This window comes from Pristiophorus japonicus, chromosome 16, assembly GCF_044704955.1.
Source record: "Pristiophorus japonicus isolate sPriJap1 chromosome 16, sPriJap1.hap1, whole genome shotgun sequence".
NCBI lineage: Eukaryota > Metazoa > Chordata > Chondrichthyes > Pristiophoridae > Pristiophorus > Pristiophorus japonicus.
The window spans coordinates 52,244,855-52,270,160 of NC_091992.1; the positions used below are offsets into that span (position 1 = coordinate 52,244,855).

Below are 25,306 nucleotides of genomic sequence, written 5' to 3' on the forward strand. Positions count from 1 at the left end.
AGGGTAATATAGGAACAAATTGTGGTTTTATTTGATTTTTAGCATTTTACTAGCAAGTATATCTATTGAATAGAAAATAGGTGCAGGAGTAGGCCATTTGGCTATTCGAGCCTGCACCACCATTCAATAAGATCATGGCTGATCATTCACCTCAGTACCCCTTTCCTGCTTTCTCTCCATACCCCTTGATTCCTTTAGCCGTAAGGGCCATATCTAACTCCCTCTTGAATATATCTAACGAACTGGCATCATCAACTCTCTGCAGTAGAGAATTCCACAGGTTAACAACTCCTGAGTGAAGAAGTTTCTCCTCATCTCGTCCATAATGGCTTACCCCTTATCCTTAAACTGTGTACCCTGGGTCTGGACTCTCCCAACATCGGGAACATTCTTCCTGCATCTAACCTGTCCAGTACCGTCAGAATTTTATATGATCCCCTCTCATTCTTCTAAACTCCAGTGAATACAGGCCCAGTCGATCCAGTCTCTCTTCATATGTCAGTCCTGCCATCCTGGGAATCAGTCTGGTGAACCTTCGCTGCACTCCCTCACTAGCAAGAACGTCCTTCCTCAGATTAGGAGACGAAAGCTGAACACAATATTCCAGGTGAGGCCTCACCAAGGCCCTGTACAACTGCAGTAAGACATCCCTGCTCCTATACTCAAATCCCCTACCTATGAAGGCCAACATGCCATTTGCCGCCTTCACCGTCTGCTGCACCTGAATGCTAACCTTCAATGACTGATGTACCATGACACCCAGGTCTCGTTGCAACTCCCCTTTTCCTAATCTGCCATTCAGATAAATATCTGCTTTCATGTTTTTGCCACCAAAGTGTTTAACCTCACATTTATCCACATTATACTGCATTTGCCCACTCACCTAACCTGTCCAAGTCACCCTGCAGCCTCTTAGCATCCTCCTCACAGCTCACACCGCCACTCAGCTTCGTGTCACCTGCAAACTTAGAGATATTATACTCAATTCCTTCAACTAAATCATTGATGTATATTGTAAATAGCTGGGGTCCCAGCACTGAACCCTGCAGCACCCCACTAGTCACTGCCTGCCATTATGAAAAGGACCCGTTTATCTCGACTCTGCTTCCTGTCTGCCAACCAGTTCTCTATCCACGTCAATACATTACCCCCAATACCATGTGCTTTAATTTTGCACATCAATCTCTTGTGTCGTACCTTGTCAAAAGCCTTTTGAAAGTCCAAATACACCACATCCACTGGTTCTCCCTTGTCCACTCTACTAGTTACATCCTCAAAAAATTCTAGAAGGTTTGTCAAGCTTGATTTCCCTTTCATAAATCCATGCTGATTTGGACCGATCCTGTCACTGCTTTCCAAATGCGCTGCTATTTCATAGAAACATAGAAAATAGGTGCAGGAGCAGGCCATTCAGCCCTTCTAGCCTGCACCGCCATTCAATGAGTTCATGGCTGAACATGAAACTTCAGTACCCCCTTCCTGCTTTCTCGCCATAACCCTTGATCCCCCGAGTAGTAAGGACTTCATCTAACTCCCTTTTGAATATATTTAGTGAATTGGCCTCAACTACTTTCTGTGGTAGAGAATTCCACAGGTTCACCACTCTCTGGGTGAAGAAGTTTCTCCTCATCTCGGTCCTAAATGGCTTACCCCTTATCCTCAGACTGTGACCCCTGGTTCTGGACTTCCCCAACATTGGGAACATTCTTTCTGCATCTAACCTGTCTAAACCCGTCAGAATTTTAAACGTTTCTATGAGGTCCCCTCTCATTCTTCTGAACTCCAGTGAATACAAGCCCAGTTGATCCAATCTTTCTTGATAGGTCAGTCCCGCCATCCCGGGAATCAGTCTGGTGAACCTTCGCTGCACTCCCTCAATAGCAAGAATGTCCTTCCTCAAGTTAGGAGACCAAAACTGTACACAATACTCCAGGTGTGGCCTCACCAAGGCCCTGTACAACTGTAGCAACACCTCCCTGCCCCTGTATTCAAATCCCCTCGCTATGAAGGCCAACATGCCATTTGCTTTCTTAACCGCCTGCTGTACCTGCATGCTAACCTTCAATGACTGATGTACCATGACACCCAGGTCTCGTTGCACCTTCCCTTTTCCTAATCTGTCACCATTCAGATAATAGTCTGTCTCTCTGTTTTTACCACCAAAGTGGATAACCTCACATTTATCCACATTATACTTCATCTGCCATGCATTTGCCCACTCACCTAACCTATCCAAGTCACTCTGCAGCCTAATAGCATCCTCCTCGCAGCTCACACTGCCACCCAACTTAGTATCATCTGCAAATTTGGAGATACTGCATTTAATCCCCTCGTCTAAATCATTAATGTACAATGTAAACAGCTGGGGCCCCAGCACAGAACCTTGCGGCACTCCACTAGTCACTGCCTGCCATTCTGAAAAGTACCCGTTTACTCCTACTCTTTGCTTCCTGTCTGACAACCAGTTCTCAATCCACGTCAGCACACTACCCCCAATCCCATGTGCTTTAACTTTGCACATTAATCTCTTGTGTGGGACCTTGTCGAAAGCCTTCTGAAAGTCCAAATATACCACATCAACTGGTTCTCCTTTGTCCACTTTACTGGAAACATCCTCAAAAAATTCCAGAAGATTTGTCAAGCATGATTTCCCTTTCACAAATCCATGCTAACTTGGACCTATCATGTCACCATTTTCCAGATGCACTGCTATGACATCCTTAATAATTGATTCCATCATTTTACCCACTACTGAGGTCAGGCTGACCGGTCTATAATTCCCTGTTTTCTCTCCCTCCTTTTTTAAAAAGTGGGGTTACATTGGCTACCCTCCACTCCATAGGAACTGATCCAGAGTCAATGGAATGTTGGAAAATGACTGTCAATGCATCCGCTATTTCCAAGGCCACCTCCTTAAGTACTCTAGGATGCAGTCCATCAGGCCCTGGGGATTTATCGGCCTTCAATCCCATCAATTTCCCCAACACAATTTCCCGACTAATAAAGATTTCCCTCAGTTCCCCCTCCTTACTAGACCCTCTGACCCCTTTTATATCCGGAAGGTTGTTTGTATCCTCCTTAGTGAATACCGAACCAAAGTACTTGTTCAATTGGTCTGCCATTTCTTTGTTCCCCGTTATGACTTCCCCTGATTCTGACTGCAGGGGACCTACGTTTGTCTTCACCAACCTTTTTCTCTTTACATACCTATAGAAACTTTTGCAATCCGCCTTAATGTTCCCTGCAAGCTTCTTCTCGTACTCCATTTTCCCTGCCCTAATCAAACCCTTTGTCCTCCTCTGCTGAGTTCTAAATTTCTCCCAGTCCCCAGGTTCGCTGCTATTTCTGGCCAATTTGTATGCCACTTCCTTGGCTTTAATACTATCCCTGATTTCCCTAGATAGCCACCTTCCCTTTTTTATTTTTACGCCAGACAGGAATGTACAATTGTTGTAATTCATCCATGCGGTCTCTAAATGTCTGCCATTGCCCATCCACAGTCAACCCCCTAAGTATCATTCGCCAATCTATCCTAGCCAATTCACGCCTCATACCTTCAAAGTTACCCTTCTTTAAGTTCTGGACCATGGTCTCTGAAATTACTGTTTCATTCTCCATCCTAATGCAGAATTCCACCATATTATGGTCACTCTTCCCCAAGGGGCCTCGCACAATGAGATTGCTAATTAATCCTCTCTCATTACACAACACCCAGTCTAAGATGGCCTCCCCCATAGTTGGTTCCTCAACATATTGGTCTAGAAAACCATCCCTTATGCACTCCAGGAAATCCTCCTCCACCGTATTGCTTCCAGTTTGGCTAGCCCAATCTATGTGCATATTAAAGTCACCCATTATAACTGCTACACCTTTATTGCATGCACCCCTAATTTCCTGTTTGATGCCCTCCCCAACATCCCTATTACTGTTTGGAGGTCTGTACACAACTCCTACTAACGTTTTTTGCCCTTTGGTGTTCTGCAGCTCTACCCATATAGATTCCACATCATCCAAGCTAATGTCTTTCCTAACTATTGCATTAATCTCCTCTTTAACCAGCAATGCTACCCCACCTCCTTTTCCTTTTATTCTATCCTTCCTGAATGTTGAATACCCCTGAATGTTGAGTTCCCAGCCCTGATCATCCTGGAGCCACGTCTCCGTAATCCCAATCACATCATATTTGTTAACATCTATTTGCACAATTAATTCATCCACCTTATTGCGGATACTCCTTGCATTAAGACACAAAGCCTTCAGGCTTGTTTTATTAACACCCTTTGTCCTTTTAGAATTTTGCTGTACAGTGGCCCTTTTTGTTCTTTGCCTTGGGTTTCTCTGCCCTCCACTTTTCCTCATCTCCTTTCTGTCTTTTGCTTTTGTCTCCTTTTTGTTTCCCTCTGTCTCCCTGCATTGGTTCCCATCCCCCTGCCATATTAGTTTAAATCCTCCCCAACAGCACTAGCAAACACTCCCCCTAGGACATTGGTTCCGGTCCTGCCCAGGTGCAGACCGTCCGGTTTGTACTGGTCCCACCTCCCCCAGAACCGGTCCCAATGCCCCAGGAATTTGAATCCCTCCCTGCTGCACCACTGCTCAAGCCACGTATTCATCTGCGCTATCCTGCGATTCCTACTCTGACTATCACGTGGCACTGGTAGCAATCCCGAGATTACTACTTTTGAGGTCCTACTTTTTAATTTAGCTCCTAGCTCCTTAAATTCGTTTCGTAGGACCTCATCCCTTTTTTTACCTATGTCGTTGGTACCAATGTACAACTGGCTGTTCTCCCTCCCATTTCAGAATGTCCTGCACCCGCTCCGAGACATCCTTGACCCTTGCACCAGGGAGGCAACATACCATCCTGGAGTCTTGGTTGCGGCCGCAGAAACGCCTATCTATTCCCCTCACAATTGAATCCCCTATCACTATCGCTCTCCCACTCTTTTTCTTGCCCTCCTGTGCAGCAGAGCCAGCCACGGTGCCATGAACTTGGCTGCTGCTGCCCTCCCCTGATGAGTCATTCCCCTCAACAGTACCCAAAGCGGTGTATCTGTTTTGCAGGGGGATGACCACAGGGGACCCCTGCACTACCTTCCTTGCACTACCTTCCTTGCACTACTCTTCCTGCTGGTCTTCCATTCCCTATCTGGCTGTGGACCCTTTCCCTGCGGTAAGACCAACTCACTACACGTGATACTCGCGTCATTCTCAGCATCGTGGATGCTCCAGAGTAAATCCACCCTCAGCTCCAATTTCGCAACGCGGACCGTCAGGAGCCGGAGGTGGACACACTTCCCGCACACGTAGTCGTCATCTTTAATAATTTCAACATTTTCCCCACTACTGATGTCAGGCTAACCGGTCCATAATTCCCTGTTTTCTCTCCCTCCTTTTTTAAAAAGTGGTGTTACATTAGCTACCCTCCAGTCCATAGGAACTGATCCAGAATCGATAGACTGTTGGAAAATGATCACCAATGCATCCACTATTTCTAGGGCCACTGCCTTAAGTACTCTGGGATGCAGACTATCAGGCCCCGGGGATTTTATCGGCCTTCTATCCCATCAATTTCCCTAGTGCAATTTCCTGACGAAGAAGGATTTCCTTCAATTCCTCCTTCTCGCTAGACCCTCAGTCCCCCTAGTATTTCCGGAAGGTTATTTGTGTCTTTCTTCATGAAGACAGAACCAAAGTATTGTTCAATTGGTCTGCCATTTCTTTGTTCCCTATTATAAATTCACCTGATTCTGACTGCAAGGGACCTACGTTTGTCTTCACTAATCTTTTTCTCTTCACATATCTATAGAAGCTTTTGCAGTCAGTTTTTATGTTCCCAGCAAGCTTCCTCTCATATTCTTCTTTTCCCCCTTGTAATTAAACCCTTTGTCCTCCTCTACTGAATTCTAAATTTCTCCTGTCCTCAGGTTTGCTGCTTTTTCTGGCCAATTTATATGCCTCTTCCTTGGATTTAACACCATCCCTAATTTCCCTTGTTAGCCACGGTTGAGCCACCTTCCCCGTTTTATTTTTTACTCCCGACAGGGATGTACAATTGTTGAAGTTCATCCATTGCTTATCCACCGTCAACCCTTTAAATATCACTCGCCAGTCTATCCTAGCCAATTCACCTCTCATACCCTCGAAGTTACCTTTCCTTAAGTTCAGGACCTCGAGTCTCTGAATTAACTGTGTCACTCTCCATCTTAATAAAGAATTCTACCATATTATGGTCACTCTTCCCCAAGGGGCCTTGCACAACAAGATTGCTAATTAATACTTTCTCGTTACACATCACCCAGCCTAGGATGGCCAGCCCTCTAGTTGGTTCCTCGACATAGTGGTCTAGAAAACCGGCCCTAATACAGTCCAGGAAATCCTCCTCCACCGTACTGCTATCAATTTGGTTAGCCCAATCTATATGTAGATTAACGTCGCCCATGATAACTGCTGTACCTTTTATTACATGCATCCCTAATCTATTACTGTGATACACATTTTAGTCTGCTTTTGCCAACCACTATTTTGTGAAGTTGAAAGGTTATGGTTATGTCAAAGTATGCCTGCTGTTTGACTTTTTTCACAGACCTGGTGAGGGGTGGGAGATCCAATTCACCACGACGGAACAAAACATCAGGAGTAAGAAAAAGGTAAGCTTTTTAAATAAAAGTAGAATGGATATAGGTATTACTTGCCAAGATTTTTATCCCCAAGTGATGATGGAATGCTTAATATGGCACTATTCCTCTAATGGTCTGTGGATAATAACTTGTCGCCTCAATAGCTCAAACTTTATTGGCATTTTATTGTGCTTTGTAAATGATTTTCTTTTATCAGACGCTGGGTTGCTTTGGGTAAATTGTCTCTTATCGGTGATAATTTCATTGCTCAGTTGATGATTTTATAGCTTTATGCTAAATATGGAATGATCCAGCATGTCATGCACCACATTGAGGACATCATATCTCATAGGCTGATGTAGAAGCAGCTTTAATAAAGGAAAGTGGCGAGTAAGGTAATGTTGATGCGTTATTAGGGAATAATGAGTTTTAATATGTACATATGTTTATCGAATGTTATGGTTACTAAATTGGACTGCTTGTACAATTATTCTATTTTGGTCAGCTGGGTATAGAATCATAGAAAAATTAAGACACAGACGGAGGCCATTCAGTTCATCGTGTCCGTGCCGATTGAGCCCAATCTCACCTTCCAGCACTAGGTCCGTAGCCCTGTAGATTATGGCTCTTTAAATGCACATCCAAGTACTTTTTAAATGTGAGGTTTTCTGCCTCTATCACTCTTTCAGGTAGTGAGTTCCAGACTCCCACCACCCTCTGGGTGAGAAAATATTTCCTCATCTCCCCTTTAATCCTTCTACCAACTACTTTCTCGGAAAATTTCTGAGAAGTGCAAAAACTACAGGACTGAAATAGGGGATTTAAAATACCCTAATATTAATTGGTATAAAATTAGTGTGAAAGGTATAGAGGGTGTGGAATTCCTAAAATGCATTCAAGAGAACTTTTTCAACCAGTATGTAGCAAGCCCAACAAGGGAGGGGGTGGTTCTGGATTTACTTTTAGGGAATGAAGCTGGGCATGTGGAAGAGGTATCAGTAGGAGAGCATTTTGGTGCTAGTGATCATAATTCAGTTAGATTTAAGGTAGTTATGGAAAAGGACAAAGATAGACCAGGAATAAAAGTTCTCAATTGGGGAAAAGCTAATTTTGCTAAACCATTGTGGACTGGAAACAGCTACTGGAAGATAAATCAGTGTTGGAGCAGTGGGAGGCATTCAAAGAGGAGATTGAGGTTTCAGAGCAAGTATGTTCTCTTGAAGAAAAAGGGTGGGACTAACAAATCTAGAGCTCCCTGGATGTCAAGGGACATACACTGTAGGGTAAAGAAAAAAAGGGAAGCTTATGACAGATACCGAGGGCTTAATGCTGCTGAAACTCTAGAGGAGTATAGAAAGTGCAGGGGTGCAATTAAAAAGGAAATTAGGAAATTAAAGAGAGAGCATGAAACATTTTTGGCAAGCAAAATCAAAGAAAACCCAGAGAATTTTTATAAATACATTAAGAGCACGAGGATAACTAAAGAAAGAATAAGACCTATGAGAGACCATAAAGGTAATCTGTGTGGAGGCGGAAGAAGTGGATATGGTTCTTAATGAACATTGCATCTGTTTTCACAAAAGAGGGGTGATGCAGACATTGCAATCAGGAAGGAGGAGTGTGAAACATTAGATGAAATAAACATAGAGAGGAAGTATTAAGTGGTTTAGCAGCTTTGAAAGTGGATAAATCCCCAGGCTTGGATGAAATGTATCCTAGGCTGTTGAGAGGAAATACCAGAGACTCTGACCATTATTTTACAATCCTCTCTGGCTACAGGTGTGGTGCTGTAGCACTGCTAACATGGTACCTTTGTTTAAAAAGGGAGAAAGGGATAGACCAAATAATTACAGCCCAGTGAGCTTAACCTCGGTGGTGAGAAAATTATTGGAAAAAATACTGAGGGACAGGATCATTTAGAAAGACATGGATTAATCAAGGACAGTCAGCATGGGAAAGTTGTGTCTGACTAACTTGATTGAATTTTTTGAGGAGGTAACAAGGAGGGTCGATGAGGGTAGTGCGTTTGATGTAGTGTATATGGGCTTCAGCAAGGAGGTCCCACATGGGGCAGACTGGTCACGAAAGTTGGATCCAGGGCAAAGTGGCAAGTTGGATCCAACATTGGCTGAGGCAGGAAGCAAAGGGTAATGGTTGGGTGTTTTTGTGACTGGAAGGACGTTTCCATTTGAGCAGGGCTCAGTACTACGTCCCTTGCTTTTTGTGGTATATATCAATGATTTGGACTTGAATGTAGGTGGTATGATTAAGAAGTTTGCAGACGATATAAAATCGGCTGTGTGGTTGATAATGAAGAAGAAAGCTGTAGACTGCAGGAAGATAATCAATGAACTGGTCAGGTGGACAGAATAGTGGGAAATGGAATTCAATCTGGAGAAGTGTGAGGTAATGCATTTGGGGAGGGCTAACAAGGCAGGGGAATACACATTAAATGGTAGGACACTGAGAAGTGTAGAGGAACAAAGGGACCTTGGAGTGCTTGTCCACAGATCCCTGAAGGTAGCAGGCCAGGTAGATAACGTGGTTAAGAAGGCATACAGAAGGCAAACTCCATGAACCTCCCTCTTGAATACCTCCCATTGCTCTGGCACTCATTTACCTTTAAGTAACTGTCTCCAGTCCACTTTTGCTAAATCACTTCTCGGCCTACTCCTGTCTTTTTCTTTGTCTTTATCCATAATTATGCTAAAGCTAACTGAATTATGATCACTACCACAAAAATGCTCTCCCACTGCTACTCCTTCTACCTGCCCAGCTTCATTGCCTAACACTAAATCCAGAACTGCCCCCCCCCCCTTGTTGGGCTTGTTACGTATTGGTTAAAAAAAGTTCTCCTGAATGCAATTTAGAAATTCTGTGCTCTCTGTACCTTTTACAATGATGGTATTCAAGTTAATATTAGGACAATTAAAATCCCCTACTATTACTGCCATATTGCTTTTGTGCTAGTCAGAAATGTGCCTACAAGTTTGCTCTTCTATCTCCCTCAGACTATTTGGGGGTCTATAGTACACTCCCAGCGGTGTAGTTGCACCTTTTTTGTTCTTCAGTTCAACCCATATGGCCTCGTTTGATGATCCTTCATCCCTCCTCAAAGCTGTAGTTGTTTCTTTAATCAATACTGCGACACCCCCCCCCCCCTCCTTTTTTAACCCCCTCTCTATCTTGCCTGAAAACCCTGTAACCAGGAATGTTGAGCTGCCATTCCTGCCCTTTATAGAAACATAGAAAATAGGTGCAGGAGCAGGCCATTCAGCCCTTCTAGCCTGCACCGCCATTCAATGAGTTCATGGCTGAACATGCAACTTCAGTACCCCATTCCTGCTTTCTCGCCATAATCCTTGATCCCCCGAGTAGTAAGGACTTCATCTAACTCCCTTTTGAATATATTTAGTGAATTGGCCTCAACTACTTTCTGTGGTAGAGAATTCCACAGGTTCACCACTCTCTGGGTGAAGAAGTTTCTCCTTATCTCGGTCCTAAATGGCTTGCCCCTTATCCTCAGACTGTGACCCCTGGTTCTGGACTTCCCCAACATTGGGAACATTCTTCCTGCATCTAACCTGTCTAAACCCGTCAGAATTTTAAACGTTTCCATGAGGTCCCCTCTCATTCTTCTGAACTCCAGTGAATACAAGCCCAGTTGATCCAGTCTTTTTTGATAGGTCAGTCCCGCCATCCCGGGAATCAGTCTGGTGAATCTTCGCTGCACTCCCTCAATAACAAGAATGTCCTTCCTCAAGTTAGGAGACCAAAACTGTACACAATACTCCAGGTGTGGCCTCACCAAGGCCCTGTACAACTGTAGCAACACCTCCCTGCCCCTGTATTCAAATCCCCTCACTATGAAGACCAACATGCCATTTGCTTTCTTAACCGCCTGCTGTACCTGCATGCTAACCTTCAATGACTGATGTACCATGACACCCAGGTCTCGTTGCACCTTCCCTTTTCCTAATCTGTCACCATTCAGATAATAGTCTGTCTCTCTGTTTTTACCACCAAAGTGGATAACCTCACATTTATCCACATTATACTTCATCTGCCATGCATTTGCCCACTCACCTAACCTATCCAAGTCACTCTGCAGCCTAATAGCATCCTCCTCGCAGCTCACACTGCCACCCAACTTAGTGTCATACGCAAATTTGGAGATACTGCATTTAATCCCCTCGTCTAAATCATTAATGTACAATGTAAACAGCTGGGGCCCCAGCACAGAACCTTGCGGTACCCCACTAGTCACTGCCTGCCATTCTGAAAAGTACCCGTTTACTCCTACTCTTTGCTTCCTGTCTGACAACCAGTTCTCAATCCACGTCAGCACACTACTCCCAATCCCATGTGCTTTAACTTTGCACATTAATCTCTTGTGTGGGACCTTGTCGAAAGCCTTCTGAAAGTCCAAATATACCACATCAACTGGTTCTCCTTTGTCCACTTTACTGGAAACATCCTCAAAAAATTCCAGAAGATTTGTCAAGCATGATTTCCCTTTCACAAATCCATGCTGACTTGGACCTATCATGTCACCATTTTCCAGATGCACTGCTATGACATCCTTAATAATTGATTCCATCATTTTACCCACTACTGAGGTCAGGCTGACCGGTCTATAATTCCCTGTTTTCTCTCTCCCTCCTTTTTTTAAAAAGTGGGGTTACATTGGCTACCCTCCACTTCATAGGAACTGATCCAGAGTCAATGGAATGTTGGAAAATGACTGTCAATGCATCCGCTATTTCCAAGGCCACCTCCTTAAGTACTCTGGGATGCAGTCCATCAGGCCCTGGGGATTTATCGGCCTTCAATCCCATCAATTTCCCCAACACAATTTCCCGACTAATAAAGATTTCCCTCAGTTCCCCCTCCTTACTAGACCCTCTGACCCCTTTTATATCCGGAAGGTTGTTTGTATCCTCCTTAGTGAATACCGAACCAAAGTACTTGTTCAATTGGTCTGCCATTTCTTTGTTCCCCGTTATGACTTCCCCTGATTCTGACTGCAGGGGACCTACGTTTGTCTTTACTAACCTTTTTCTCTTTACATACCTATCGAAACTTTTGCAATCCGCCTTAATGTTCCCTGCAAGCTTCTTCTCGTACTCCATTTTCCCTGCCCTAATCAAACCTTTTGTCCTCCTCTGCTGAGTTCTAAATTTCTCCCAGTCCCCAGGTTCGCTGCTATTTCTGGCCAATTTGTATGCCACTTCCTTGGCTTTAATACTATCCCGGATTTCCCTAGATAGCCACGGTTGAGCCACCTTCCCTTTTTTATTTTTACGCCAGACAGGAATGTACATTTGTTGTAATTCATCCATGTCTCAGTAATGGCTATAACATCATAATCCCACGTGTCTATCTGTGCTTTTAGCTCATCTGCCTTATTTCCTAGACTCCTTGCATTAAAATATATACCATTTAGCAAACTGCCTTGTTGTCTATTTTCTAGCTGTTGTATCCTCTGCCTTCCCAACTCATTACTTTTCTGCCTTCCATTTCCAGCTTGGCTTCTCTCCCTTCTGACAAGGCTTTTGGGTTCCAAACCAAGCAATTGAGACACCTACACCTGTAGAATTTCTGTTTGCCCAATGCAGAGGGCATATTCTCTCCCCATGGGGTCACAGCCCGCTGAGCTAAGTTCAGAGAGCTGTGGCACAAATTTACAGCCATGGTTTGGAATCCCCAAGTGTGTGCAGAGTTACTGACTAAATCCATGTCGCTTACCAGTATGGACCACTGGTAAATTACCCTTTGCTTTCTCATTAGGACATTTGATCTATTAGGGTATTGGTTTGCATAGCTATCTGGAACTAAGTGGAATGAATCCCAGCCCCAGGGATATATCCAACATCTCCCAATCACCAATAGATTCCATTCATGACTGTAAATCATCAGCAGTGCCTTTGGTAGAATAGTACTGTAGATATGTCTGGTTCAGAGGATGCCTGCTACCGTCAAGAAAGGAAACATTGAGTGCCCAGTCACCTTGTGGCTAGCTATGGGATGTTCTATTTTGTACAGGGCAAGATAGATTTTCTTTTTCCAAAAGGCCATTAATTCTGTATTTCTCACTGATAGAACTGTCTAGGGTTGTTCGAAAGTTTGGCTATTTTTTTGAAGGGAAAAACTTGGGCCATCAAGATGCTTGTGGTGAAATTTTAAAATGAAGTGGTGAAATTTTAAAATGAAGTGGTGCTCCCAAGAAAATTGAGGAAATGCTGATGGCCGCCTTGAATTTTATGCATATTTAAAAGTTTGTGAAATTTTGAGAGAGCGCCAAAACTTTGGGGTAATGGCTTCAAAGTTACTGTCATCAAATAAAATTAGTGTCTCATTTCTTGGCCTATTGAATTATTCAAGTGGTGTACCCAGTTTTGGAAAGAAGCAAAATTCTACATGTAGAAGTTTGTGGCTTTAAAATTGATTATGAACCAAATGGTTTCAAAGTTACAGTAATCAAAAAGTTGAAATTCTGGCGGTCATGTTGAATTTAACTGATCATGGCCAGTTTTGAAAGGAGTGAGAAATTTTTTCTGGTTCTGAGTTTGGTGAACAGGAATTGAACATTTTCAAAACTATGCTGATTAAAATTTTGCTGGTACCGGTTAATATTTGCTGTTTCCTTGAATAATACCTAATTATGAAAGGGAATTTTGAAGTAATTGATGTTCGTAATATGAAATTTGGCTATTGCAATTACAAAGAGTAAGCTTGTGATGATGGTAAACTTGGATGATATCAAGTTAAATTCAGTACATGTACCTGTACAATGTCTCAAATCCAGCTGTCCAAAAATCGGAATTGTCGGAAAACCAGACATTTTTGAGAAAATCCCATTTGAAATTCAGAAAAATAAAATCCGTAATTATTGTTCAAAAACCGGCAGGCTGGACTAGTTACCGGCTTTGCCACTATATTTTAAATGGCATACGATCGGTCCGGGCCTTGTTGAATGACCCTAGACGCGACCGGATCCACGCTACCATTAGTAGTTTGTCTGTCTCGGTAGCATACTTACGCTCTTCAGATGCTCGTGTGTTTTCTTGTCCGGAATCTGGAAAAATCCCAAAACTGGCACGGTCTCGGTCCCAAGCTTGCTGGATTTGAGACGTTGTACCTGTAACAATACAGACCAGGATTTTAATGGTTGAAAATCACATTTAAGTTTAACGACTTCACTGATCCATAGCTATCGCAGCCAAAAGAAAATGGAACAAATGCACTCCAACAATGGGATCTCATTTAATTTACAATTGTAATGTGATTGCTGCTGGAATTTGAAATGTTTTCAATGACCTGCAGGCTGATAAATCCATGTCATGACTTAGTATATGCATATGGTCCACATTTTGGGGAGAAGAGATAACGTTGGGGGGGAGGAGGGGGAATTAAATTGGGTGCCTCCCGTGAGCACCCCTGGGGGGGGGGGGGGGGGGGGTTGGGGGTGCGACCAGGTGTGGCGCTGTCATCGACTCCCGCCTCGGACCTGAAATTCACTTTTGCCTCCTGCAGCAGCGCCAGGCAAAAACGGCGGCAGCTGCAGGAGGCGTGGATTGGGAGGCCGGCTGCTACCGGAGCGATAATTAAAGGCGAGGTGGCCGAGGAAAGTTTATTTTTTAAAAAATCCTTGCCTTTGTTGCCGTTTTCTTCCTGCCGTGCTCATTCAGCCTGACGCTCTGCCTGAGTCTCAGGCTGATTGTGCAGGATCGCCGTGGTCCAGGTAGGTGATTTTTAAATTGCAGAACCTGCAGCAATGGTCCTTCCGTTGTACACGGCCATGCAGCGCTGCTGAGGTCTCGGCCCCGCCTGTGTCCTTTAGTTCTCCAAGAAGGAAGTGGAGCGCTTGATTTAGCGCTCCACTTCCTTCCTGGAGCACACAAGCCATTTTCTTTAAAGCTGGGAAGCATTAGCATCTGGCGCTGTTTTCTGGCTTTCAAAAGTTACCACCCCCAAATGGAGCGATAATGAATTTCTTGCACAAGGAGTGAAGTTTACCCTGCTTACCTGTTGAAGAAAATTTATTGGGTTAGATGCCCCCAGTTGGTCACATGGTTGAACAAAGGGTGGCAGCCGTGCTTTATTCATGGTTCAGTCTAAAATTGCATTGCTTTCAGTTTGGGTCCAAAGACTTACACTCGAAGTACAAAGTATTCAGTTTATGAAGAGCTTCAGTAAATCAGTTTGAATGTTGGATAGCAGTACATCCCCCTTCCTGGTACAAATAATAGCTATGATTGGTTTCAGCCTAACTCCTGCAGATTTTATCTTTCAGACCAGCTTGAGCCAAATGGTTTGTTTTGGAGATATGATAATAAATTGTATTGAACAGTGAGTGGTTTCACTGGCTGAGTTTGTGCTTTTCCTTAATGCAATTTTGACCTTCAGTAGCTTAAATCGGTTTCTTACACAAATTTGCAACTTAAACACATGATATTTGGTTAAGAAAATATATTTATTTCAAACTTATTAGAAACGATCAGTTGAGTTACTTCTGCTTTTGCTCATGCTTAATTTTTGTCTTGCTATTAAAGGCATGACAGTAATGAACACTAACTTAAAATTAGTTACAAGTTGTATGATAATTTGCAGTATTATTTGCATAGCTCATTTTTTCACGTTAAAACTTGGTAGTGTATAATGTTTGGAAGTCTCTTTTTCCCTATTTTGGGAGGGGAGGAAGGGAATGGGTGGAGAAAGATTTTTAGCCCATCAGTGTTTCAAAGTTATAAAGTTTATGAATGAGTTTGTAATAGTTTGTTTTAATTGCCAATTGAACAAATTATTTCACGGAAAACGTTTCGTTCATTCTGTTTTTGTCATGCCGTGTCTCTGGTTTATGTTAAATCTACATAAATCATTTGAAGTTCTGAGCACTGGAGTATCACTAAATGGAGTTCAGGTTACTTTGTAAGATTCCATCTCTCTTCCTGTCATCCTACTCTCTTCCCCCCTCATTCCCTTAGTATACTAATGAATTGTTTATGGTGTTACCCATGGTCACTTCATGAATACAGTTGGGCCTCTCTGGTCTGGCACCCTTCGGACCTGACTCGTGCTGGATCAGTGAATTTTCCGAACCACGGGAGGTCAACTGGTGACAACGCTGCTGACAACAACCCAGACGCGTTCTGCGCATGCGCTGCGCAGAAACCTACTGCGCAGCATTTAGTTGTCCAGAATCACACTTTTTTTTTAAATCCTCAGGCCCAGCTTTGGCGCTTCGGCACCTCAGTTAGCTGCCTGCCCTTCCCTTTTCTTGCCCGGCCTGCTTATCTCAATGAACACCAACACCTCAAATAAACACATACATACACACACACAAAAAACTAGAGATTGGAGATAACGTGGAGGATAGAGTCAAGGAGAGACACCGACCCATACCCACAATCCTACTCCTGGCGCCAGTCCATGTGTAAGCCGTGAGCAGAGCCTAACTGGTGGAAGCAGCAGCCTCCTCTGAGACATGCGCACGCGCCTGCCCGCTGCCAATCAGGCAAGGAGATGCGGCCTCGGCAGCGAGGAGCTCGTGTCAAACCACAGAACCAGTGTGTAAAACCTCTAGCTGGTCAGGGCAAGACTGTCAAGATTTGCCATCCCAAATGCATTACACGTAAGTTTAACACGTGCCACAATCTTTTTTTTCAATGGACGCCACCCACGCCGGGACTGATGCCGGACCGGGAATGTTTCCGGACTAGAGTCCCTGACTGGAGAGTACAACCTGTATAATTTTGTTTTATGTAGAAGATGGTGGCGGATTTGAGAGTGACTTCCGGAATCTGCTCCACAGAGCCATCTAGCAGTCAGCCTGTAACTGCAATGCGACAGTTGACATGGGAAAATTGAATGGGATATGTTGACATAGCAGTTTACAATGGTAATTGTGTCAACCGGAAGTACAAGTTTGTGGGCAGGTATTATGTGCCTACTCAAGATTTTTCAGAATGTATAGATAGATATGAACCTGCGACCAACAACCTACTTGGATTGTGTTGAAAAATTACTAATGAAATATGTGTCTAGGAGTCTTATTTTGTACCTTTGAATTCCATGCTTAAATTATACAATATAGTAGTGTTAATTGAGTTAAATAAAATTAACTTACTGAGGAAGTGACTTTAGAAGATAGTTGGAAAACAAAGTAATTTGGAAGTAACAATCCTTTGCTAAAATAAAATGCTTAAGTTAACTTTTTTATAAATAAAAGAAATCCAGAATGAAACATTTGAGTAAATTGGAAGCTGTCGAATTGAGAATACATTTAATGAATGATCTTCCTAAAATGAATATTTTGTGTGTGAGGATTAACTTCGCTTTTATGGCAGTCAATTTTAAAGAACTTTTTGATTGTCTGCATTTTAAAATAGCTTTTGTATTAAATTTCACTTGTTTAATTCTGTTAATTCAGTTGTATTTCACCTCAAAGTGCATGCATTAAACTTTAGATTTGATATGATTTAACGTTAAGTTGAACATTATTCCAATACTTTAATAAATGTTTCACGTTTTTAGTCCTGGGGAGTGTATAGATATCTTTTTATACTGGCTTTGGGTTGGACCTAAAATCCTTCTAAATCTTTCCTGTACATGGATTATTCCTTTCAGTGTACTTGGACAAAGTATGTACAGTTTCCACTGTAAGTAAACAACCTGCTAGGCTGGTGTGTCACACTAAGTATGCTCAGTGTTGCACTAACTGACACTTCACGAACATTAGATCAAAAATCGCGGTCTCTACAGGCGCATACGATGTGTGCACGCACCCTTAGAGGTCCTGCAAGTGCTGGTTCTCTATGCGTATGCGCTGAAATCTGGCACTTGGCAACTGTCACAATTTCTTCTGACTGTTGCAATGCATCCCCGGGAGAAGGGCCTTCGCGCGTGGAGATTTGGGCTATTTGCCCAACTCTTACCCAGCAAATGTCCTTCAAACTCTACCAAGCGTAAGAATTTTAAAAGATAGAAAAATAAAATTTGATCAACTTTTATATTAAAAATCCTGTCCATTAAGGCAAGTTTATTTTTACCCCTAGTAAAACATAATAAAAATTCAAAAATATAATTTGTCAAACATTTAATTAAATTCAATTTCTATGAATGTGAAGTGTTTACTTATTTACTTAAAATGTTTGTGTTTTGGGGGATATCCCCATTCATAGAAATGGTGATCTCTATACAAGCGGAACTCACTGTCACTGTTACTGTGAATGGGGATATATCATTTTCATTGGTTGGTCTGGCCCATGTGATCCCAGGCTGCACATACGCTCTTGGAATATGTGGGCTCCTATGCTACGCCTCGGAGCGCAAGACTACGTTCCTCCGGGAACACCGGGTGTTTTTGTAATTTTTTTTCTGATCGAGAAGCTTCCGACCGCAATTTTTGGCCCATCATGTGCTAAAGAGAAGGAAAAAGTGCACCAGAGGAGTCACACATGTTGGTTGGCTGCTTAATTCACAATTGTAAATAAAACTCGAGGCAGAGGTGCAATTTTAGAGAAGTTCTAATTGAAGTTTATTAAATCAGTTTTCACTCATTTCTATTGCATAATGGAGCAAAATTGAGACTTGAGATGTAGGTTATTTGCCATATACTTGGAAGAGTGGTGCTTTTTGTTTGCAATAAAAGATTACGATCTTCATAACAAAACTCAGCGCAAGGCCAAAATAGAGCATATTATTTTAAGAAATGTCAAAGCTTTTTGTTTCCATGGGCCACAAGTATCTTGCTCCATCCACTGTACTGGGGAGACCCTTTGAGAATTAACAAATGAAAATCCGGGGTTGTGTGAATTTGGCTGAGAACCTAGTTTTTTTCTCTTTTTTTTTAAGAAAAAGTATAAAAGATGATCAAATGGCAAAGCAGGAATGTACTAATAGGCTTCTGTTCCAAGTTATCGAGAACTTTTTGTACCTAATGGGCTTTTAACGATCTGTAATCTCTACCAGGATGTCCCAGTTGACCTATTTGAGTTTTATGGACAATAAATGCAGACCACAAACACTGGAAGAGTATTAGTGAACTTGTAGAATTTTCATTGCATTATTTTTCAAAGATCTAGTAAAGCGAAGTCTGTTACGTGTGAGCACGGTTGATAAGGTGTCAATTTAAAGGGATGGTTAGTTTCTCAAGATGTTTCAGTGGTAAAACTGTTTTTTGGAACAATACAAGCAGGTGTTGCTTTTCAGGCATGTTTCTGAGCTCTAACAGATCCATTATGTCTGTACTCTTAAAGTGCCTTAGATAATCAAATTCATTTCCAAGAATTGGGATTAATTGTGCTGTATAATAACCGTTTCATAAATGGATGAAGTAAGGGAAATATCAAGGCTCTAGAACAGAGCAGAATTTTGGGTAAAAATAAGCAGAATGGGTCAGGAAGGGACAGAGACAATGACTAAGGTGTTATCAGAGAAAAATAGAAAAAAGTCAAAGCTAAAGGCACTATATCTGCGCAAAGCATTTGCAACAAAATAGATAAATTAATAGCGCAGATTGAAATGCATAGGTTTGAATCAATAGTCATTTCGGAGATGTAGTTGCAAAGTGACCAAGGTTAGGAACTAAATATTCCAGAATACTTAACTTTTAGAAGAGATAGGCAAAATGGAAAAGGAGCTGTGGTAGCACTGTTAATAAAGGATGGGACGGTAGAGGGAAAGGATCTTGGCTCGGAAAATCAAGAAGTGGAATCAGTTTGGGTGGCGCTAAGAAACAGCAAGGGGCAGAAAATAAGGAGTTGTTATAGGCCCGCAAACAATAATTGTAATGTAGGGCAGAGCATAAATCAGGAAATTAGAGGCACATATAGCAAGGGTAATACAGTAACCGTGGACTTTAATCTACATATAGACTGGATCTGAGAGACAGGATCTTAACTCTGAAAATCAAGAAATAGAATCAGTTTGGGTGGAGCCAAGAATCATTAAGGGGCAGAAAACATTGGTGGGAGTTGTAAAGTAGGGCAGAGTATATATCTGGAAATTAGAGGCATGTGTAACAAGGGTAATCCAGTAATCATGGGGAACTTTACATATAGACTGGGCAAACCAAATTTGCAGTAATAGTGTGGAGGACGAATTCATTGAATGTATACAAGATAGTTTTCTAGATCAGTATGTTGAGGAACCAACTAGAACAGGCTATTTTAGACTGTGCAATGAGAAAGGGTTAATTAACAATCTTACAGCAAAGGGGCTTTTGGGGAAGAGTGACCATAATATGAAATAATTTTATACTGAGTTTGAAAGTGATTTAGTTAAATCTAAACAAAGCAAACTATGTAGGTATGGGGCGAGTTGACTAAGGTAGATTGGGAAATGACATTAAAAGATATGATGGTAGACCAGCAATGGCTAGCATTTAAAGAATTAATACATCATTTACAATAAATATGCATTCCTCTAAGATACAAAAACCCCAGGGGAAAAGTGGTCCAACCGTGGCTAATGAGAGAAGTTAAAGGTAGTATTGGATGAAAGGAAGAGGCTTATAATGTTGCCAAACCAGTAGTAAGCCTGAGGATTGGGAGGATTTTACAATTCAGCAAAGGAGGACCAAGAAATTGATAAGGAAAGAAAAAAGAATTAGTAAATTAGAAAGGCATAAAAATAGATTGTAAATGTTTCTATAGGTATGTAAATAGGAAGAGAGTAGTGAAAGTAAACATGGGTCCATTAGAGCCAGAGACAGGAGAAATTATAATGGGCAATAAGAAAATGGCAGAGACATTAAACAAAATACTTTATCAGTCTTCACGGTAGAGGACACAAAAAACATTCCGGAAATAATGGGGAACCAAGAGAGAATGAGGAACTTCAAGAAATCAGTATAAGTAAAGACATAGCACTGGAGAAATTAATGGGACTAAGTGATGCCACATTCTCTGGACCTGCCGACCTGCATCCTAGAGTTTTAAGAGGTAGCTGCAGAGATAGTGGATGCACTGATATTAATCTTCCAGAATTCCCTCGATTCTAGAACAGTCCCCAAGGATTGGAAGATAGCAAACATAATCCCGCTATTCAAGAAACGAGGAAGAGGAAAAACAGGAAATTATAGGCCAGTTAGCCTGGCATCAGTAATAGACAAAATGCTAGAATCTATTATTAGGGACGTGGTAACAGGGCACTTAGAAAATTGTAATATAATTAAGCAGAGTCAGCATGGTTTTATCCTAGGGAAATCTGTTAATAGTTTTTTGATGATGTAACTAGTAGGATAGATAAAAGGGAGCCAGTGGATGTAGTGTAATTGGATTTTCAAAAAGCATTCGATAAGGTTTCGCACAAGAGGTTATTGCGCAAAATTAGGACTTGTGGGATTGGGGGTAATATATAAACATGGATTATGGATTGGTTAATGGACAGAAAATAGAGTAGGAATAAACTGAACTTTTTCAGGTTGGCAGGCTGTAACCGCAAGGATCAGTGCTTGAGCCTTGGCTATTTACAATCTATATTAATGACTTGGATGAAGGGACTGAGTGTAACGTATCCAAGTTTGCTGATACAAATTTAGGTGGGAAAGTAAGGTGTGAGGAGAACGCATAGAGGCTGCAGAGAGATATAGACAGGTTGACTGAGTGGACAAGAGCATGGAAAATGGAATAGAATGTTGGGAAGTGTGAAGTTCTCCACTTGGTAGAAAAAAAAATCTGAATATTTTTTGAATGGTAAGACTGGGAAATGTTTGCATTTAGAGGGACCTGGGTGTCCTTGTACACGAATCACAAAGTTAACATGCAGGTACAACAAGGAATTAGGAAAGCAAATGTTAGGTTAGCTTTTGTTACACTCTAATCCCTAGATCCCTTTGTAAGATTAAAGAAGTCTTGCTGCAATTATACAGGGGTTTGGTGAGTCCACTGGAGTACTGTGTACAGTTCTGGTCTCCTTACCCAAGGAAAGACATACTTGCCTTAGAGGGAGTGCAACGCAGGTTCACTAGACTGATTCCTGGTATGAGGGGATTGCCTTATGAGGAGAGATTGAGTAGACTAAGCCTATGTTCCCTTTTAGTTTAGAAGAATGTGGTGTGATCTAATTGAAACATATGGCATCCAATTAATTATCCTGTTCTGAACAAGTGAGAGTTAACTCAAATCAAGATTATATTAACATTGCTGAAAATAATTACTTTCCTTAAAATGAAAAGTTAATTTGGAATTGGAGCATGGAAGGATTACTTTCTGAAGGCAGTGGAAGGAAATTTGTGCTGTTGGCATTGTTATCGTTGCATCAGTAACTTTGGAAAGGCTTCATCAGTTTAACCAACCTTTATAAACTATTTCCCCTCAAGCACCAAGTTACTTTCTTAAATGGTGGTAGCGGGACCAATATCCTCGCTGGGGGAAGGGGGGGGGGATTGACAGTGCTGTTGGGGAGGGTTTAAATTAGCTTGGCAGGGGGATGGGAACCTGAAAATAGATTCAGTAGGGAGGGAAGTAAAGCTGAAATTAGAAAGCAAAAATAAAGAAAATGAGTTTGAAGGAAAGAGGGAAAAAGGGCAAAACATTTTTTTAAAGGCTCTTTGTCTAAATGCACGTAGCATTCATAACAAAATAGATCAGTTGATGGCACAAATAGATACAAATGGGTATGATCTGATAGCCATTACAGAGACGTGGTTGCAAGGTGACTGGAAACTAAATATTCAGGGGTACTTGACAATCTGGAAGGACAGACAGACAGGAAAAGGAGGTGGGGTAGCTCTGTTGATAAAGGATGGAATCACTGCAATAGTGAGAAATAGTATTGGCTCAAATGATCAGGATGTTGAAACAGTTTGGGTGGAGATAAGGAATAATATGGGGAAAAAGTCACTGGTGGGCGTAGTCTATAGGCCCCCCTAACAGTAGCAACTCTTGGTCGGAGTATAAACCAGGAAATAGTGGGAGCTTGTAAAAAGGGAACAGCAATAATCATGGGTCACTAACTTCCATATTGATTGGACAAATCACATTGGTCTGGGTAGCCTTGAGGAAGAGTTCATAGAGTGCATAAGGGACGGGTTCCTTGAGCAGTAGGTAACGGAACCAACCAGGGGGCAGGCTATCTTGGATCTAGTCCTGTGTAATGAGACAGGATTAATAAACAATTTCCTAGTAAAGGATCCCCTTGGAATGAGTGATCATAGCATGGTTGAATTTCACATTCAGATGGAGAGTGAGAAAGTTGGATCTCAAACCAGCGTACTAAGCTTAAATAAAGGAGACCACAAAGGTATGAGGGCAGAGTTGGCTAAAGTGGACTGGGATAATAGATTGTAGAGAACAGTTGATGAACAGTGGCGTATATTTAAGGAGATATTTCACAACTCAAGAAAAATATATTCCAGTGAGGAGGAAAGGGTGTAAAAGAAAAGATAGCCATCCATGGCTAACTAAAGAAATAAAGGACAGTATCCAATTAAAAACAAGGGCATACAAAGTGACCAAAACTAGTGGGAGGACAGAGGATTGGGAAGCTTTTAAAGCCAGCAAAGAATGACTTAAAAAAAATGATTAAGAAAGGGAAGATAGACTATGAAAGTAAACTAGCACGAAATATAAAAACAGATAGCAAGCGTTTCTATATGTATATTAAAAAGGAAAAGAGTGGCTAAAGTAAATGTTGGTCCCTTAGAGGACGAGACTGGGGAATTAGTAATGGGGAACATGGATATGGCAGAAACTCTGAACAAAAATTTTGTATCACTCTTGACGTTAGAAGGCACTAACAATATTCCAACAGTGGATAGTCAAGGGGCTGTAGGGCGCGAGGAACTTAACACAATCGCAATCACCTAAGGAGGTGGTATTCAGTAAGATAATGGGACTAAAGGTGGATAAATCCCCTGGACCTATGGCTTGCATCTTAAGGTCTCGAGAAGTAGCGGCAGGGATAGTGGATGCATTAGTTGTAATTTACCAAAATTCCCTGGATTCTGGGAGGTTCCAGCAGATTGGAAAACTGCAAATGCAACGCCCCTATTTATTTAAAAAAAAAAGGAGGCGGACAAAAAGCAGTAAACTATAGACTAGTTAGCCTAACATCTGTGGTTGGGAAAATGTTAAGAGTCCATTATTAAAGAAGCAGTAGCAGGACATTTGGAAAAACATAATTCAGTCAGAATCAGCATGGATTTATAAAAGGGAAGTCATGTTTGACAAATTTGCTAGAATTCTTTGAGGATGTAACGAACAGGGTGGATAAAGGGGAACCAGTGGATGTGGTGTATTTGAACTTCCAGAAGGCATTTGACAAGGTGCCACATAAAGGGCCCAAGTTTCCACATGATTTGCGCCTGATTTTTAGGAGCAACTGGTGGAGAACGGACTATCTTAGAAATCGCAATTCTCCACATTTATTTTTCTGCAGTTCTAGTCAGGTAGAACAGTTCTACTTTGGAACAGAATTTTTTCGTCAAAAGGGGCCGTGTCCAGCCACTGACGCCTGATTTGAAAGTTTCCACAGTGAAAACGTACTCCAAACTAAAGTAGAATGGAGCAAGTGAAGATTTTTGTAGATCTGAAAAAACCTGTTCTACACATTAAAAAATCAGGCGCAGGTTACAAATTAGGCGTCCAGAACGAGGTGGGGGGGGGGGGGGGAAGGGAAGTCATTAAATTCTATAATAAATCCTTATTTATACTTGTACAAATATTATACAAATAAATCCAACCTGAATAAACATTTATAAGCAAAGAAAAGATTAAATAAACCATCTTACTACCTGTGTGAAAGTGCTTCAGGCAGGCCTTTCGGGACCGAATGCTGCCGGCCCGTCCCCAGCACCAGATTTACAGATAGGTGGTCGGGTCGGGAGAGGGGGAGGGGGAGGAAAGAGAGAGAGAGAGAGAGAGAGAGATGGGGGGGCGAAGAGAGAGATGGGGGGGGGGAAGAGATGGGGGGGGGGGGAGAGAGATGGGGGGGGGGGGAGAGAGATGGAGGGGGGAGAGGAGAGAGATGGAGGGGGGAGGGAAGAGAGAGATTGGGGGGGGGGGAGGGAAGAGAGAGATTGGGGGGGGGGAGGGAAGAGAGAGATTGGGGGGGGGGGAGGGAAGAGAGAGATTGGGGGGGGGGGGAAGAGAGAGATTGGGGGGGGGGGGGAAGAGAGAGATTGGGGGGGGGGGGGGAAGAGAGAGATGGGGGGGGGGGAGGGAAGAGAGAGATGGGGGGGGAGGGAAGAGAGAGATGGGGGGGGGAGGGAAGAGAGAGATGGGGGGGGGGGAGGGAAGAGAGAGATGGGGGGGGAGGGAAGAGAGAGATGGGGGGGGGAGGGAAGAGAGAGATGGGGGGGGGGAGGGAAGAGAGAGATGGGGGGGGGGAGGGAAGAGAGAGATGGGGGGGGGGAGGGAAGAGAGAGATGGGGGGGGGGGGAGGGAAGAGAGAGATGGGGGGGGGGGAGGGAAGAGAGAGATGGGGGGGGGAGAGAAGAGAGAGATGGGGGGGGGAGGGAAGAGAGAGATGGGGGGGGGTGGGGAGGGAAGAGAGAGATGGGGGGGGGGGGTGGGGAGGGAAGAGAGAGATGGGGGGGGGGGAGGGAAGAGAGAGATGGGGGGGGGGGAGGGAAGAGAGAGGTGGGGGGGGGGAGGGAAGAGAGAGATGGGGGGGGAGGAGGGAAGAGAGAGATGGGGGGGGAGGAGGGAAGAGAGAGATGGGGGGGGAGGAGGGAAGAG

The 25,306-nt window shown here is 42.8% G+C and overlaps 1 protein-coding gene across 7 annotated transcripts in view; it reads left to right on the forward strand.

The window, feature by feature from the left end:
- The window catches only part of LOC139226496 (general transcription factor II-I-like), a 208,328-nt gene that overhangs the window by 11,219 nt on the left and 171,803 nt on the right, over window positions 1–25,306 (forward strand). For all 7 annotated transcript variants that reach the window (XM_070857315.1, XM_070857313.1, XM_070857316.1 and 4 more), the window contains exon 2: window positions 6,587–6,650. The gene's annotated coding sequence lies outside the window, so the exon portion shown is untranslated. The remainder of the gene's footprint in view (window positions 1–6,586; window positions 6,651–25,306) is intronic.